Here is a 17,509-nt window from a genome sequence, read left to right as displayed (position 1 = left end):
CTCTCACTGTACTACCTAATCATGTGGCATGTTTCTTTAAATGACTTTTTCTCAACCATTGAAATGACTTCTTTCAAAAACAAAAAACATGCACCCTAATTTTCAGTGCTGAATTTTAAGTATGCACCAATCATTTCTTGTTTTTCAAATGCACTGAATGTTAACCAGTTTTTTTTAATAACTCCCACTTTCAAACTGGCATTTCATTTCCACAACTCATCTGAATACAAGCACATCTACCCCGAAGATGCAAAAAGTCTGGTTTGTGGGTCATAGCTATGTCCACTGGGCTCAGAAATACACAGCTAACAGAGGTAATTACAACCTTGATTTACCAAATGTGAACATTGTATGGATTGGACAAAGAGGATTGAGATATCACCAATTGATACTATTGGTAAAATCCGTTATGCATCTTCCACACCCTGATCTTATAATTGTGCACTGTGGTGGCAATGACTTGGGCACTTTGACTGGGGTAGGTCTGGAAATGATTTTAAAGGACATCTTTGGGCAATTGATGACACTTTTTCCAAAAACTGCCTTGGTATATTCTAATATATGCCAAAGACAAAAATGGAACTGGACCAACCAATTTTGTCCACAGATTGAGAAAGCAAGGAAACATGTAAATAAATCTGTTTCTGCGTACATGAGAGACTATGGAATGGGTAGTATATACCACAACAACTTGCGTTACAACATGCAAGGCATCTATAGGAGAGATGGTGTACATTTCACCGATGAGGGGAATAGAGTCTTCCTCTGTAACATAAGACTCTGCATCGGTACTTGCTTGTAAGTACCAAAAACACTCAATAAACACAACGGCTCTTTTTAGAGCCATCTAACATCTAAACACTCAAACTTGTAATTTAACTCCATTTTTTAATCTTTTTTTTGTCGCCGTGCGCGCACTCGTAACTTTTTGGCGACAAGAAAACAAACAAAATGTTTTTTTTTGGCTTTGGGGGTCATTACAGACCCCCTGAGAAAAACTAGGAGGTCAGGGAGTCTCCATCCTGCCCCCTTTCCACGATCTCCGCTATAGTTTTTAACAGTCTTGTAAATAGAGGTGCGCGACCAGGTGCGCGCACCTTGCAACTTTTTAGAAAAAAAAAAGATTTATTTGGGCCTTGGGGGTCCTTAATGAACCCCCTGAGAAAACCTAGGGGGTCAGGGAGTCTCCATCCTGCCCCCTTTCCACGATCTCCGCTATAGTGTTTAACAGTCTTGTAAATAGAGGTTCGCGACCAGGTGCGCGCACCTCGCAACTTTTTAGAAAAAAAAAATAGATTATTTTGGGCCTTGGGGGTCCTAATGAACCCCCTGAAAAAACCTAGGGGGTCAGGGAGTCTCCATCCTGCCCCCTTTCCACGATCTCCGCTATAGTTTTTACAGTCTTGTAAATAGAGGTGCGCGCACCTCGCAACTTTTTACAAAAAAATAAGATTTTTTGGGACCTTGGGGTACCTTAATGGACCCCCTGGCAATACCTAGGGGGTCAGGGACTGTCTACGAAGCCTCCTTCTCACGTTTTGAAACTTTTAAAAGAATCGAGTAAAACGCCATTTTGAGACAAGGTGCGCGACCAGGTGCGCGCACCCCACAACATTTTAGAAAAAAAAAAGGTTTTTTTCGGCCTTGGGGGTCCTTAATGGACCCCCTGAAAATACCTAGGGGGTCAGGGAGTCTCCACCCTGCCCCCTTTCCATGTTGTGCCCCTTTCCTATCTACAATATGTGGACTCGCACTGACAAAATGGCAGTCAACACTTCCTGATTTCCTCCAAATCGAACGTTGACAGACGTCAAACAGCAAATCAGAATTCCGCTCGCGCGCAGGAGGGTGCGCACACCGGTGCGCACACCCGTGCGCGCACGGTGCGCGCTTATAGATATGTAATTGATTTTAACTTTAATTTTCTCAGGCACTACTGGAGGGATTTACAATATTTAACCAAAAGCGCGATCTGCGTACCAGACTCTACCATTTTGCCAAGTTTGGTGTAATTCAGTTCAACCGTTCGGGCTGTAGCCGTGTCTAAAGGTCCTATGGAAAATAACATGGGGAAAACATGTTTTGGGACCCCCCTTTTTTCTCGGCCCCCGCTATATGCCTGAAGACTTGTTTCCAACAATCCAGCCGTCCCTCGTAGTCAGGGACACCACCGGAAAAGAAGCAAGAGCCGACCCAGGTATGCAGGTGAGAAATCTTTTTTTATTTAGTTTTTCAGCAGCCTGCCAGCATAACATTTCGGCCTACCCGTTTGCATTAGTGTGCCCCATGTGGGGCACACTAATGCAATCACAAATAGAAATACAAGATATTTATAATAAAATTAGAAAGACAAAGGGGCATATTACCAAGCAATAGCGATAATTATCGCTATTGCTTGGTTAGAGACAAAAATGTACCACTGAGCTGCGGCGATTTTTATCGCAGATAAACCTTGGTATTACCAAGGTTTATCGCAAATGCGATAAAAAATGGCCGCAATGCATGAATATCGCTGAAAAGTCAGCGATATTCATGCATTACCGAGCTAATGCTCTTAGCCATGTTATCCACCTCCCATTGGATAACATGGCTAAGAACTGCTCAGGGCAGGTGTTAGCTTTTGGAGATATTCGCGCTTAGCGCGAATATCTCCAAAAGTTGGTAATAGGAGATAGCGATGTTAGCGACTGTTTCCAGTCCCTAACATCTTGGCACGCCCACTTTGCATGTCATTAGTGATAAATATCACTGACATGCAAAGTGGGGCCCAAGATGGTCGCTATCTTCTACCAGCTGTCGCTAACTGGTGTTAGCGACAGCTAGGTAATAGGGAGATAATTTTATCTCTGCTTTCTTGGCTTTTAAAGCCAAAAAAGTGGAGATAAACCCCATTGATAATATGCCCCAAAGAGTAGCTTCCACTCTTTGTCATGCGCACTGTACATGACGAATCTGAATTTACTTTTACATCAGTTATCAAATCCTGCCGAAGTAGGCCTGCAAGAGTAAATATCACGATCCTGTAAGAAAGCATTGTGCATACAAAGGTCCCAAAATATATCAATGAAGGTGCACATTTTTAACTCACCAAAACTCTCCCCGAGCTTGAGTTTGTCATAACTTTTTATCTTTCGTGGTATCTCTCACTCTCTTTATAACATTATGTATGCGTATGTCTATGCATTGCAAATGTAATTTTGGGGTATATTACCAACAACTAGCGATAGTTTTTGTCTCTAACTTGTTTAGAGACAAAAATTATCGCCGCAAACCGGCGATTTTTATCGCAGATAAACCTTGCTATTAGCAAGGTTTATCGCAAATGCGATAAAAAACGGCCGCAATGCATGAATATCGCTGAAAAGTCAGCGATATTCATGCATTATCGAGCAAATGCTCTTAGCCATGTTATCCACCTCCCATTGGATAACATGGCTAAGAACTGCTCAGGGCAGGTGTTAGCTTTTGGAGATATTCGCGCTTAGCACGAATATCTCCAAAAGTTGGTAATAGGAGATAGCGATGTTAGCGACTGTTTCCAGTCGCTAACATCTTGGCACGCCCACTTTGCATGTCATTAGTGATAAATATCACTGACATGCAAAGTGGGGCCCATGATGGTCGCTATCTCCTATTAGCTGTCGCTAACTGGTGTTAGCGACAGCTTGGTAATAGGGAGATAATTTTATCTCCGCTTTCTTGGCTTTTAAAGCCAAAAAAGCGGAGATAAAACCCCTTGATAATATACCCCTTTATTCTTTATTTTTAGGATAATCAACTCTTATTTTTCTCTTTAAGGACCCAGTAGAAGCACAGAAAAAGTCAATCCCGATTTTTCAAGAAGTAAAGGTCCTGATTGTAAGTCGTCAATATTTTATTATCCTTTCTGAAAGATTCACTGTGCCTACATTTCATTAGATGGAATGAATCTAAGTCAGGATTCTCACACTTTCTTCTGATTGTGACCTCACTGAAATCTCTCAATTCTCAATGTTAGCCTTATTAAAAGGAAAAGTGCCATATTGTGCTTTGGCCATACGTATGCTTTTTGATGCCATCACACGCAAGAACTCCCACTAGACGACATTATTGTAGCGTATGTCTTTCTACTTTCATGATGTTCTGTGTGTCCATGGATTGCAGCAATGTACCCAAACACAAGCAAGCACAGCCACACACATTCAAGCATGTACTTGCACATATGAATACATGTATTTACAGCAATGCATCTGCAATTTTCCTGTCATGACAGCCCAAAGTATTATTTCTGATCAACATATTTCAATGAATCTTGAAACTGGTCAAGTAGGTGAAAATCACTCTTTTCCACAAATAATAAACACACTGCCATAAAGTTTCCTACATAATCATATACACAATGCAAGGAATGTGGGGGCATATTACCAACGTTAAGCGATATTTATCGCTAACGATGCTTAGCAACGAATTTTTTAACGCTAAGCATCGTCAGAAATTATCGCAGATAAACCTTGCTATTATCAAGGTTTATCGCAAATGCGATAAAAAACGGCCGCAATGCATGAATATCGCTGAAAAGTCAGCGATATTCATGCATTACCGAGCTAATGCTCTTAGCCATGTTATCCACCTCCCATTGGATAACATGGCTAAGAACTGCTCAGGGCAGGTGTTAGCTTTTGGAGATATTCGCGCTTAGCGCAAATATCTCCAATAGTTGGTAATAGGAGATAGTGATGTTAGCGACTGTTTCCAGTCGCTAACATCTTGGCACGCCCACTTTGCATATCATTAGTGATAAATATCACTGACATGCAAAGTGGGGCCCAAGATGGTCACTATCTCCTACTAGCTGTCGCTAACTGGTGTTAGCGACAGCTAGGTAATAGGGAGATAATTTTATCTCTGCTTTCTTGGCTTTTAAAGCCAAAAAAGCGGAGATAAACCCCCTTGATAATATGCCCCGTGATGCCTGAAAATAAATGTTTTTCTTCCTGTAAATGTTCAGAAAAGTGAAGGACTATTGTGGTGTAAATGCATATGAAAATGTGCATTGCAAGGCCTGAGGGTATACAGGAGGTGATGTAAATATCTGCAAAAGTTGTGAGGCAAAAGAAGCAGGCTAGGAGAAAGCTCGGACATCTGGGGGTATATTATCAACAACTAGCGATAATTTTTGTCTCTAACTTGTTTAGAGACAAAAATTATCGCCGCACATCGGCTATTTTTATCGCAGATAAACCTTGCTATTAGCAAGGTTTATCGCAAATGCGATAAAAAACGGCCGCAATGCATGAATATCGCTGAAAAGTCAGCGATATTCATGCATTACCGAGCTAATGCTCTTAGCCATGTTATCCACCTCCCATTGGATAACATGGCTAAGAACTGCTCAGGGCAGGTGTTAGCTTTTGGAGATATTCGCGCTTAGCGCAAATATCTCCAATAGTTGGTAATAGGAGATAGTGATGTTAGCGACTGTTTCCAGTCGCTAACATCTTGGCACGCCCACTTTGCATATCATTAGTGATAAATATCACTGACATGCAAAGTGGGGCCCAAGATGGTCACTATCTCCTACTAGCTGTCGCTAACTGGTGTTAGCGACAGCTAGGTAATAGGGAGATAATTTTATCTCTGCTTTCTTGGCTTTTAAAGCCAAAAAAGCGGAGATAAACCCCCTTGATAATATGCCCCGTGATGCCTGAAAATAAATGTTTTTCTTCCTGTAAATGTTCAGAAAAGTGAAGGACTATTGTGGTGTAAATGCATATGAAAATGTGCATTGCAAGGCCTGAGGGTATACAGGAGGTGATGTAAATATCTGCAAAAGTTGTGAGGCAAAAGAAGCAGGCTAGGAGAAAGCTCGGACATCTGGGGGTATATTATCAACAACTAGCGATAATTTTTGTCTCTAACTTGTTTAGAGACAAAAATTATCGCCGCACATCGGCTATTTTTATCGCAGATAAACCTTGCTATTAGCAAGGTTTATCGCAAATGCGATAAAAAACGGCCGCAATGCATGAATATCGCTGAAAAGTCAGCGATATTCATGCATTACCGAGCAAATGCTCTTAGCCATGTTATCCACCTCCCATTGGATAACATGGCTAAGAACTGCTCCTGGGCAGGTGTTAGCTTTTGGAGATATTCGCGCTTAGCGCGAATATCTCCAAAAGTTGGTAATAGGAGATAGCGATGTTGGCGACTGTTTCCAGTCGCTAACATCTTGGCACGCCCACTTTGCATGTCATTAGTGATAAATATCACTGACATGCAAAGCGGGGCCCAAGATGGTCACTATCTCCTATTAGCTGTCGCTAACTGGTGTTAGCGACAGCTTGGTAATAGGGAGATAATTTTATCTCCGCTTTCTTGGCTTTTAAAGCCAAAAAAGCGGAGATAAAGCCCTTGATAATATGCCCCATAGTTTGATAAATTGATGAGTGCATTGATGGGTGGGTGATTTGCGTATGACTGAAGTAATTTACAGAAAACACGTAGTACATGGATGTCATAACTCCTTTCAGAGGGCCAGGTGGCAAGCAGGAGCTATAGGGCCCAACCATAGGGGTTAAGGCATTTTACTTCTGATGTCCTGGAGCTCGATTGATCCTGATCAGCTAAGCCTCGTATTCCTTCATCACTTGACTCTCAGTAATAGCATAGGTCGAGAAGTCTAAGGCGTCAAAGGGGGAAGGTAGATGCTGGGAATTAACACAGTCTCACAACTCAAAATATGTTCAATAGCAGCAGTAAATGATAGTTAGTTCAAATCCTTGCTTTTCTGAAAAAAGGAGCCCCTGTATACAATGAAAAATTATAACATGGCACACACAAACATTATACACAGTCCCATGAGGTTGGGGCTCTAGCTTTCGAAAGACAGGTCCGTGAGTCAACCTTCCCTCTCACTACTGGTAGTAGCTATTCCTCATTCACTATAGGTGACATTCAGATGAAGCCCCCCCTAGTAGTCGGAGTCTCAGGAGTCCCACTTTGACTCTTCCAAAAATCAAAAGTGTTCCAGCACCCAAAGCACCATGTGGCAGAACAAGGTTCTCTTGGGCCTTCTGGCCTTCTGATCAATTTTACCCGCTCCTACAAGGGTTGCGCTACCGGAGTACATGGGAGCATTTCTGCCTCAGAAGTTGCAGAGGGCTGGAGCAGATACTGATGGTAAGTAGCAGTCACAACTCTGCTGAGGAAGACTACGATGTCCATGGTGCATTCCTCCAGTTAGATAGTAAGGGCTTCATTTATGAGACTCCTTGCGCCTGAGGAACGTCACTTTTTGTGATGTTCCGTGGAGCAGAAGCTTGGGTTTAAACCGTATGTTGGAGCTCAGGAATGCACTGGTCACCCCGGCAGCCTCTCCCCTTTACAATGGCTGAACCAGACAACATCTCTTGTCCCTCATGGTGGCTCCAATTGGCATGTGTGGTCCATGGCCTTACTCCGCACACTGGTAAGAGCCCGATCAGCACAGCAGTAAATTCCTCTTCACAGCAGTCCCTCTAGCAAACATGGTCCCTGGCTTCACTCCGCATATGGACTATGCCCCCATTGGCCTTCCATAGATCTATATGGTAGGCCCCTTTGTCAAACGTGTTGCTGACTTCAATCGACACATGGGCTATTCCCCAATTAGCATGGCATTAAGTTTCACAGCAGACCCCTTTCGTTTACAAGGTCAAAGGCTTCCCTCCACACATGGGCTTTGGCCTAATCATTACAGCTGCTGACTCGTCACTTCTTGCTGTTGGGATCCACACAATAGGGTCCACATCTGGAGCTTTCTCCTTCGTAGCGCTCTCCTGTTCCTCATTGGGCACATTGGTCTTGCAAAGCAGACAAGAAATGGTGCCCCAGGTTCCAGTTGCAATTGGTCTTGGATACCCAGTTGGGAGGCTGGCATGCCTTAGCTTCAAATCCTGATCACAGGCAGAAGTTTTGCGGAGATGCCCTCCTCAACAGCCCCACTGGCTGCTTTTTGACAGTTGACAATTTTGTAGGACTCAAGCTCCCCTTCTTATAGTCCATTTACAGACACAAAATGTCATTTCGAGTGTTTGAAGTTGGTGTTAGGGGTCTGCTTCCCTTTGAAGTGCCCACTTATATGGCCTGCACTTTCTCTGGAAAGCAGTCTGTCACAGCAGGAGTGAGTACAAATCTGGCAGCCCCACAACACAGGCCATGGAAGTGACTAAGTGGGTCACACCTGGATGTCAGCCAAAGTGATTTGTGTAACAAAATGTTACTCTGGGCCCGAGCTTTACTCTTTATGAATCTTTTATCAGCACCATCTCCTCCCTAAGTTGTGCACATGCACCTTTCTAGTGACTTATCGCAGAATCCAAGAGCAGTTTGAAGTGTACTGAAGAGCCTTCTCTTCTTCCTCCAGGGTGCGGTGCACTCGGCTCTCAGGAATGCAGCAATTCACAGATCTGTCTGAAGAAAGTCCTGTAGCTCCATATGCTCCTCCAGTCAGTCCTGTGTCTCCCAAAATGAAATCCAGTGTCTTCCATGTACTCTGCCATCATTAGGCACACATACACACATCACATATATGCAACCACACAGCACTACATACTAACTTGATGTAGGCTAAGGATAAGTTAAGCACATGGCAGTGGAGATTTACATGAGAGAGCATGAAAGCCTCACTACAGTGACACAGATAAAGTACTACTCACTTCTGGTGATCACTACAATCTTTGATGCATGGACTGCTTGTCTGTGCCTTTTGTTTAAACTTAGTTCAACAGACTTAAGGTATCACGTTTTGGAGTGTCAGAGAGAATGGGAGGATCAGTAGAAGCAGGATTATGGTTCCTGATGCATTTCAAGATACCGCTGGTGTTGATTCAGGTTGTTCCCGTGCATCCTGTTGGTATAGTAATATCCCTATATGGTATGAGTGAGTACCCATGACCTGACGGCCTCCTTGCATCTGTACCTAGAACCGTAACTGCTACTTTTGACCCTGTCATCTTGGTTATATAGCATGTGGGCAGTGACCTTGTACTGTCCTTGACAAGGTGAGATACTGTGCTGTGGCCTATGAGGCGAACCACCTGTACCCTGAAAGTGAACAGAGGAATACTGCGCCTGTTGGGAATTTAGCATGTACGGAGGTGGTGGCATCATTTGAGTTTTGTGATCATATATGCTTGACCAGATCAATATAGCTGTCATTGAAAGTGTTGTCTGATCTTTCTCGTACATAGTTCTGCTGTTATTTTAAAACAAACAGCCTTGCAGTGACATCCTGTATGTATGTATGTTACAGTGTGCATACATGAATAGTGTAACACTTGTGTAGTAGTAGAACTCAGTCTGTATATATCAGCTTAACCACGGCGCAAATTCCGCCACGGTGCGGCGGTTTAATCAATCGGGCGGGGCCGCGTCGGCCCACAGGTGTGCGCAGCACTACAGAGGTTGTGCTCACGACGGCCGTTGGCCGACAGAAGCAGCGAAGGAATCCATTTAGATGCCCCTTGTTTAAAATTGCTTAAAATGACAAAATAGTCCAACATTCTCGGAGAGTGGAAGTGTATAGCCTGGTTTCCTGTGGCCCTCTGTGGATATCCAGACAGTGCTACTGTTCACAAATTAAATGAAGTATTTATTAGCAAGGATCTGCTCATTAGTTCTTCCTGACCAATGACATTTGGAAGATGGTACGGAAGAAGGGTGGACAGAAATTTCTGCTGTTAAAAGCGAGGACGTTTCTAGATCAGGCATGCCCTTTTGTCTATTCCTGATTGCTGCTTCAGAGGGGCTGATGGAAGTGAGATGCAGAAACCTTACAATTCTGTGTACATGTTGTCGGTTTGGAGACCACCCCATTGCAACTTTCTGTGAAAAACGTACTTTACATAACGTTGTGTCTGGAGAGCAGCCTTAGAAGAACACTTGGAAGAGAACCACCCTAAACAGTTCTAACATTTGATGGTGGATCCATATTGCGGTCAAAAATATGCATATGAAAATGGAACCCAGACCACTGCACTTTGTTCTAGTTCTGAAATGTCTATGGCCAAGGAAAGGCATGCTCTGCAGAGTACTCAAAAGGCTACTGGGAGGTCAGGGTTCCTCACTGACTAATAGCAAGCTTCCGGGAAGTGAGGGGTCATAGCTTGAAGTCAGCTCTTAGTGTTGGATGATCAGGGGGTCTGCCTAAAGCCTACAAAGGTGGCTGCCTATGGAGAAATAGGAGGGATGTGCCTGGTCTTGCAGGAGGAGAGACTGCCCAGATGGACTAGCCCAGCATGTTCTTGGCTGGGCAAACAACCATAGAAAGTAGACTGCCTGATAAAACTAAGCCATGAGCTACAAGTGCTGTGGAGGGTGTCCTAGTCTCTCTCTGTAGTTCCTGGCGAGAACTGTGGAAGTCCATGTACATCAACATATCAGCCTGAGGTAGCCATTATCAGCACAGATCAGGGCTGATTCTACCTTGATGTGTGTATTGGCTGACTTCTATTATTTTACTGATCACTTTTAGGGAGCCATATATGTCTTTTAGGCTAAGCACACAAAGAAAGTGGGTGTTTTTCCATCGCTCTCCTTCTCTCCAGCATGTGTTCCTCCAAATGTCCACCCCATACTCCTTTTTCCTTGTGAAATTCTGCCCCACCCCCTCATGCAATATATTACTCCCACCCATCTGTGTTTTTACCCATTCACAGTGTTGCTTAAGGGTGGGCGTAGTTCGTGAAGTAGCGCTACGCAAACCTAGGCGAAGTGCACTTCCCACTACGCGAACTTCACGTAGCACTACGCGAGCTGCGTAGTAGCATGTTCGCACTGTGCAAGATGCATTTTCAATGATTGCACAGTGCGGACAAGCATCCGGCACTGTGCAAGCATTGAAAACGGCATCTTGCACAGTGCGAGCTGTAGTTTTCTGCCGCTCAAGTAGATTTTTACTCGAGCGGCAGCTTTCTCAACGCGAACTGGTAGTTTCTCATTCCAAGCGGTCGCGAGCATGCACGACCACTCGCAATGAGAAACCTGACCTACCCGCGTTGAGAGTCTCGCTGGGATGTCATTTTGCTTGCTCGCGGTCGCGAACATGATGTTGAGGACATCGAACAAGCAAAAAATGACCGCTGCAGTACGCTACGCTGCACTATGCGTGTTCGCACTGTGCTACGTGCAGCTCGTGTAGTGTGAAGTTGTGCAAACTTCGCAAACTACGCGAGCGTAGCATAGTGCTTCACCCAGGGTTAGTGTTGCTTCACTTTCACTTGCTTCTCACTCTCTAGTGTGCTTCTCCCCGGCTTTAGTATTCTTCTCACCCCACTAAATGCTATGTGTTCTTCTCAGCATATGTGCTTATCTCCCAGAATAAACACGTTCGGCATTGGCCCAATGCCTAGATCCCGGCGAGCATATCTCGAGGACACGGAAGTGCTTGCTGTGAGCTTATCTCCAGACGAACATGGTTTTCTACATAATGTAAGCAGATTTAACGTTCATTGGTTTACTTCATACTAGTAGACCATTATGCCATCTGGCATTTTCAGATTATCGGTAACATGATACGGTCTATCTACACGCCGGTTCTTACTTTCTTTCCTATTTTCTCACCACGTTGGTTGCAGCATGGTTCAATAGCGTTGTCTCACGGGCTTATGACTCTCACGGGTGCTTTTTCTCAGATGATATCTCGGATTTAACCTTAAAGCATGCACTTTTCACTTTTTGGAAGCGCAATGAACTAGAAATTACAAACTGAATTAAACTAATAATAGTTGTATTTAATATGTTGTGTTAGATAGATATTAATGTAGTTCACATCTATATTTCCAAGAGACTGAACTGGTCCTGTGTTTTTCCTTTATAGACCCCTGAGGAAGGGTCATTTTTGTGTTGACCCGAAATGAATTGAGTGATGTAGAAACGTATAAGACATGATGTAGGAAATCATGAAAAAACAATGAATTACAGAATCATCCATACTAATATTATAAAGAGAGAGCCCAAACATTTGAGGCAGGTAATCTCAGTAACCACAGCACCAATCACAACAGCCAATACAGTGTTGGAAAGGGCAGTTGCAGCAGAACGACATAGGCTATGCAGACGGCCACCATATATATTTGTTTTTGCGGAGTTTTATTTAGCGTGAACTTGACCCGAACTGAATCAGGTATCAGAGCGCTTTACATAGCACCAGTTATGTTACATGAGGACACACATTCATTTTTGTTAGGCACGGGGAGATTAAGTGATTTGCCCAGAATCACAGGATGTTTGGCGTCGTTACCAAGACTCAAACCCGGATCCCCAGGTCCGAGGTCGAGCGCCTTAGCCGTTAAGCCAACTCCTCTATACATTTAAAAGGTAAAAGAGCCGTGCCAGCAAAGTAGTCCCTTGTGGACGTGTCTACGTTGTGCTGTGGGCGTGGGCTGGGGGCGTGACTAACGCTGGGGGCGTGTGGTACGGCCATCACATCGTGGGCTGTGGGCATGTGCTGGGGGCGTGACAAATGCTGGGGGCGTGTGTCCGCCCTTCATGCCATGTGAATCGTACATACAAGCGCCAATTACGTTGCTGAGCAGCATCAAGGGGCACGCTGGGGGCGTGTGTCCAGCCTTTATGCAATGTGAACGCAATTTCGCCGCATCAAGGGGCACGCTGGGGGCGTGAGAAACGCTGGGGGCATGTGCTACGTTCCGCCGTTCATGCTATGTGGGTCGTACATTAATCAGAAGATCGTCTGCTGTGGCCGTGTGCTGGGGGCGTGACAAACGCGTTCACTTGGAGACCTGGTAAGTAACGTTACTGCAGCCTCTCCTGTGCGTTGTTACTGAACTCTCTCTTTCAACTAAATTATACGCGCCTGCTACCATCAACCAGGGCTCTAGCCGGGCTCAGGCAGCGGATCAGTACACTAATTACACGCACCTGATAACATCAACCCGGGCTGCAGCTGGGCCTCACGCGGGGGAACACGTGCCTGCTAACATCAAACAGGCCTGCATCTGGGACTCAAGCGGGGATCACGCAAATGCGCGTGTCTGCGTGGACAATTACTGCAGTCTCTCCTACTCGCTGTCACTCAACTCTCTGATTAAACGGATTTACTGGCAGCTGATAACTCTCTCATTCAATGACATTACACGCGTCTGCTGACATCAACAAGGGCTGTAGCCGGACTCACGCGGCGGATCACTACACCAATTACACACGCATGCTAACATCAACCAGGGCTGCAGCTGGGCCTTCTCTGTCCCTATTCTAATGAAACAAAATATGTAGTCTACCGTGAGATTTTGAAATAAATTGCCCTTGCTAAATAAACACATTATACACATTCTATTTCATACCCGGACAACGTCGGGACGGGCTGCTAGTCATGAATAAAAGAGCAATTGATTAATCTACAAGATGAACTTTGGAATGTGTTTTTTGCAATGAAAATATATTTGTGAAGAAACAAAACAGTTTTAGGAACAACGAGCGCAAGCCTTAGTGACTGGAGACTCCTTTCACACGTTAATGCTGATTTTTACAGGCACCGGCAGACACGGTTTTGACAGGCGTTTGTGCCACATCCTGAATTTCTTGAGTTGGATTATCCTTTAACTTTTTGATAACTGCGAGGGGACAGCGATACGAAAATATTGTTATAATTACTCTTGTCTACCCCATCCCGTGTTGCACCAACCACGAAAAAATGCAACTAGATGATATTGCACAGATTACCAGCAACAAAGCAGAGATTTTAGCTTTTTCCACCGAAGCAGCAGAAGAAATCTATGGTTTAATACAGGAGTCTAGATTATTCAGTCCACAAACCACTTCTGTAGCACAACTATTGCGACAGTTTGAATATGTCAGTTAGAGGGAGATCAGTCAAATGCTACACGCAACAACACTTGTACATTATCATAAAAACAAAAGAATTCCAAGGGGTCTCAGAATAGCGGTGAAGCCAATGTTATGTAGAAACAACAAAAACTTTATTGAACTATGGTACCAAATTTTGAACTCTCAAAAGTACTCAAAGATTTGGAAAGAGGAAATAGTTGGAATTAAAAAGGAATTGGAAAAAACAACCTGATCTACAAGCCACTTTGAACGATATCAATATCAAATTAGAGAAGTATGCTAAGGAAGTCAATGATCGTAAAGTTAGGAAATATCGACGCAACACTATTGACTACAAACGGAAGAAGTCTATACATGGGCAGAGATCTATAACTAAAAGAAATGGCAACAACCAAAATCTACCAACAGATCCTCACAGGAAAGTGTAGCTACAGATGCTGATGTAGCCCAAACTAGAACACCGATAGGCAGCACATCAGCAGCATCAGAAAAACAAACACAATTAATCACAACACAGAAAGCGTCTTTTTTAGATATAAGCCGAGCTGCCAACACAGAACCCCAATCAGAAAAACCAGGAGAGGTAAAAGAAACCGAGGAAGAAAGACAAATGAGAGTCACAAGGAGCAAGACAAAAACAACTTAGTTATGAACATATCGTCTAAAACATTGACCAAGGCACAAATTGCAGTGTTAAATAAAGGAACTTCCTTTGTCCCAACTTATAAATCAAATCTGGCAGAAACTGAAGTTGCCTTATTTAAATTCTTCCGATCAATACGTTTGAAATACTTCTTTAAGGATTTACAAATGATGAGCGATTCAGACAAAGAATCACCCGTGAAAGAATTCAAACCTAAAAGTAATTCCTGTGCACCTACCTCTCATAAAATGATTGATGCGTTTGAGCGCACCATTTTAGCTGACATCCAAAAAATCAACTTTTCCAAGTCCATGAAGACAAATTTTTCTAAACATGAATGGAGCACCTTACAAAGTCTTATCAATTATCCCAACCTTACTTTTCAAAGAGCAGATAAGGGTGGTGCCCTCATTGTTATGGATACCAGTTTCTACATAACCAGCGTCAATACGCACATAAATAACGAAGGAATCTACATACCGTTGGAAAATGACCCCACACAAGAATATCAAAGGATTCTGAAAGAAATTCTTGATAATGCATTGGAAATGAAATGGATCAGTGATAAAACATAAATTCTTGGAGACAAAATTTCCACGTAGACCGAAGCTGTATATGCTGCCCAAGAATCATAAGGATGCACACAAACCTCCGTTCAGACCCATAGTCTCAGCTTGCGGCTCTATCTCCGAACCTATTGGGAAATATGTTGACTGGTTTTTACAACCCTTGGTACAGAGTTGTAGTACGTTCATAAAGGACACCATATCATTCTTGAACATCCTGAAAGACACCAACACAGATGATACAGCAGAGTGGTGGCTATGTACAGTGGATGCCCTGTACACATCCATCCCACATAATGAAGGATTGGAAGCCCTTGAAGGGTGTCTGGTAAAATATGAGAAAGAAGAAGTCAATAAAGTATTTCTCTTAGAGCTCATGCATTATGCACTCTACCATAGCTATTTCCAATGGCAAGGAAACTTTTACAGCCAATGCAATGGTACATCGATGGGCTTCAGGGGAGCACCCTCGTACGCCAATATCTTCATGTCAAAATTTGAAATGGAACACATTCTAGAAAACCCAGAATGGACACAACATCTGATAGTATTCAAGAGATACATAGATAATATTTTCATCATAAGGAAAGGCGATAAAGCGAAGCTAGAAAGAAATATTGAAATCATGAATACTCATCACGAAAGAATCAATTTCACATATACCATCGATAAACATCAAATAGCTTTCTTGGATGTTCTAGATGCGATCAGTGGAGCTGGCCTCTCTTGGTCCGGTCACGATGGAGGAAGTTCTTTCGGTTTTGAGGACCATGAAGAGTGGCTCCCCGAAAGACCCAGCACCTATTAAATATCTTAAACAGGTGGCTTCTACCATCGGCGGCCCAGTGACGGACCTCGTTAACTTGTCCCTCACTCAAGGGATAGTCCCCCCCAGTTGGAAAGGGGCGGTGGTTAAGGCTCTTCTGAAAAAGCCTAACCTGGACCCCGCCGACCTTGCCAACTTTAGGCCGATCTCCTTGCTGCCGGGTATTAGTAAGGTGGCTGAGAAGTTGGTAAACAGTCGCCTGTCGGACTTCCTGGAAGCTAACTCCCTCCTGGGCGATTCCCAAACGGGTTTTCGTCCCGGTCAGGGGACTGACACCGCCCTGCTGGCGGTCGTGGAGAATGCAAGGAGCATTCTGGATTCGGGGGATCAGTGGCAGTGATCCTCCTGGACCTCAGTGATGCTTTTGACACCGTAGACCATCAGGTGCTTCTCCAACGGCTGTCGGGGGTGGGGGTCACTGGTGTGGCTCTCAAATGGTTTGCTTCCTTCTTGGAAGGTCGGACATTTGAGGTGTGGGAAGGCCATGAAAAATCATCTACAATCCCTCTCCAGTGTGGGGTGCCACAGGGCTCTTCATTGAGCCCTACCTTATTCAACATCTACATGGCCCCCCTGGAGAGTGTGGTACTGCCGCTGGGTATTAAAATCATCAGCTATGCTGATGATACTCAGCTGGTGGTTGGCCTCTCCCAGTCGGCGCATCATCCCGACCGGCTGCACTCGTGTCTGCAGAAGATCTACATGTGGATGTGCAGCTCAGCGCTAAAGTTAAATGACGGAACTCATGCTGCTGGGGAACTCCTCTCCATCTTTGTCCCCCAGCAGCTGGCCTGACTGTCTGGGCCCGGTACCCACCCCCAAGCAGGAGATCAAGAGCTTGGGGGTGTGGCTGGAGCAGGGCCTCTCGTTTAAAACTCATGCTAAAAAGACTGCTGGCGAGTGTTTTGGCCTGCTCCGCTCAGCCCGGAAGATCTTACCTTTGCTCCCAGCATCCACTAGGAGGCTCCTCATCCAGGGATTGATCATCTCGCGGCTGGATTTCAGCAACGCGTTATTTCTGGGTGCACCTGAATCTACCCTGAACAAACTGCAGCAAGTGCAGAATGCGGCCGCCAGGCTCTTGACGGGTCTCCCCAGGTGCCAGTCTGCTCGCCCGGCGCTGAGGGCTCTGCATTGGCTCCCTATTAGGGACAGGGTGAAATTCAAATCACTCTGTATAGCCCATAAAGTTCTGCATGGGGTAGGCCCACCTATTCTGGGGGAGATGGTTCAGCCTTACAAGGCCTCTCGCTCTCTTCGCTCCGACCATCAACATCTTCTTCAGGTCGGGAGGGTGAAGAGGGCTAGAACCGGTGGCAGAAGGTTTCCGATAAATGTGGCCACTTTGTGGAATTCACTGCCCCTACAACTTCGCTCGGAAGCTAGTCTTCTCCGGTTCCGCAAACTTTTAAAGACCGTTCTTGTTTTCTGTTTAACCCTGCATTATTCTTTGGTAGCGTTATTATCTGGCGAGCGCTGGGATGCCTATTTGGTAACCAGGCGCTATACAAAACTCAGAATAATAATAATAATAATAATAATAATAGTTACTTGAGAAAACAATGCACTGAACACCAAAGTTTTCATCAAAAAAACGGATAGAAACACAAGTTTACTGTACCAGAGCTTCCATCCTGATGCTCT

General features: G+C 44.4%; 1 long non-coding RNA gene across 1 annotated transcript in view; it reads left to right on the top strand.

Moving 5' to 3' along the window:
• Positions 1 to 17,509, top strand: part of LOC144766567 (uncharacterized) — a 176,261-nt gene that overhangs the window by 115,255 nt on the left and 43,497 nt on the right. The window contains exon 4 of the long non-coding RNA XR_013597840.1: positions 3,799 to 3,858. This is a non-coding gene — a long non-coding RNA (uncharacterized LOC144766567). The remainder of the gene's footprint in view (positions 1 to 3,798; positions 3,859 to 17,509) is intronic.

The sequence above is a fragment of the Lissotriton helveticus genome, chromosome 7 (genome assembly GCF_964261635.1).
Source record: "Lissotriton helveticus chromosome 7, aLisHel1.1, whole genome shotgun sequence".
Lineage (NCBI taxonomy): Eukaryota > Metazoa > Chordata > Amphibia > Caudata > Salamandridae > Lissotriton > Lissotriton helveticus.
The sequence above is the reverse complement of the archived record's forward strand: the minus strand, read 5'-3'. Positions and strand labels throughout refer to the sequence as shown.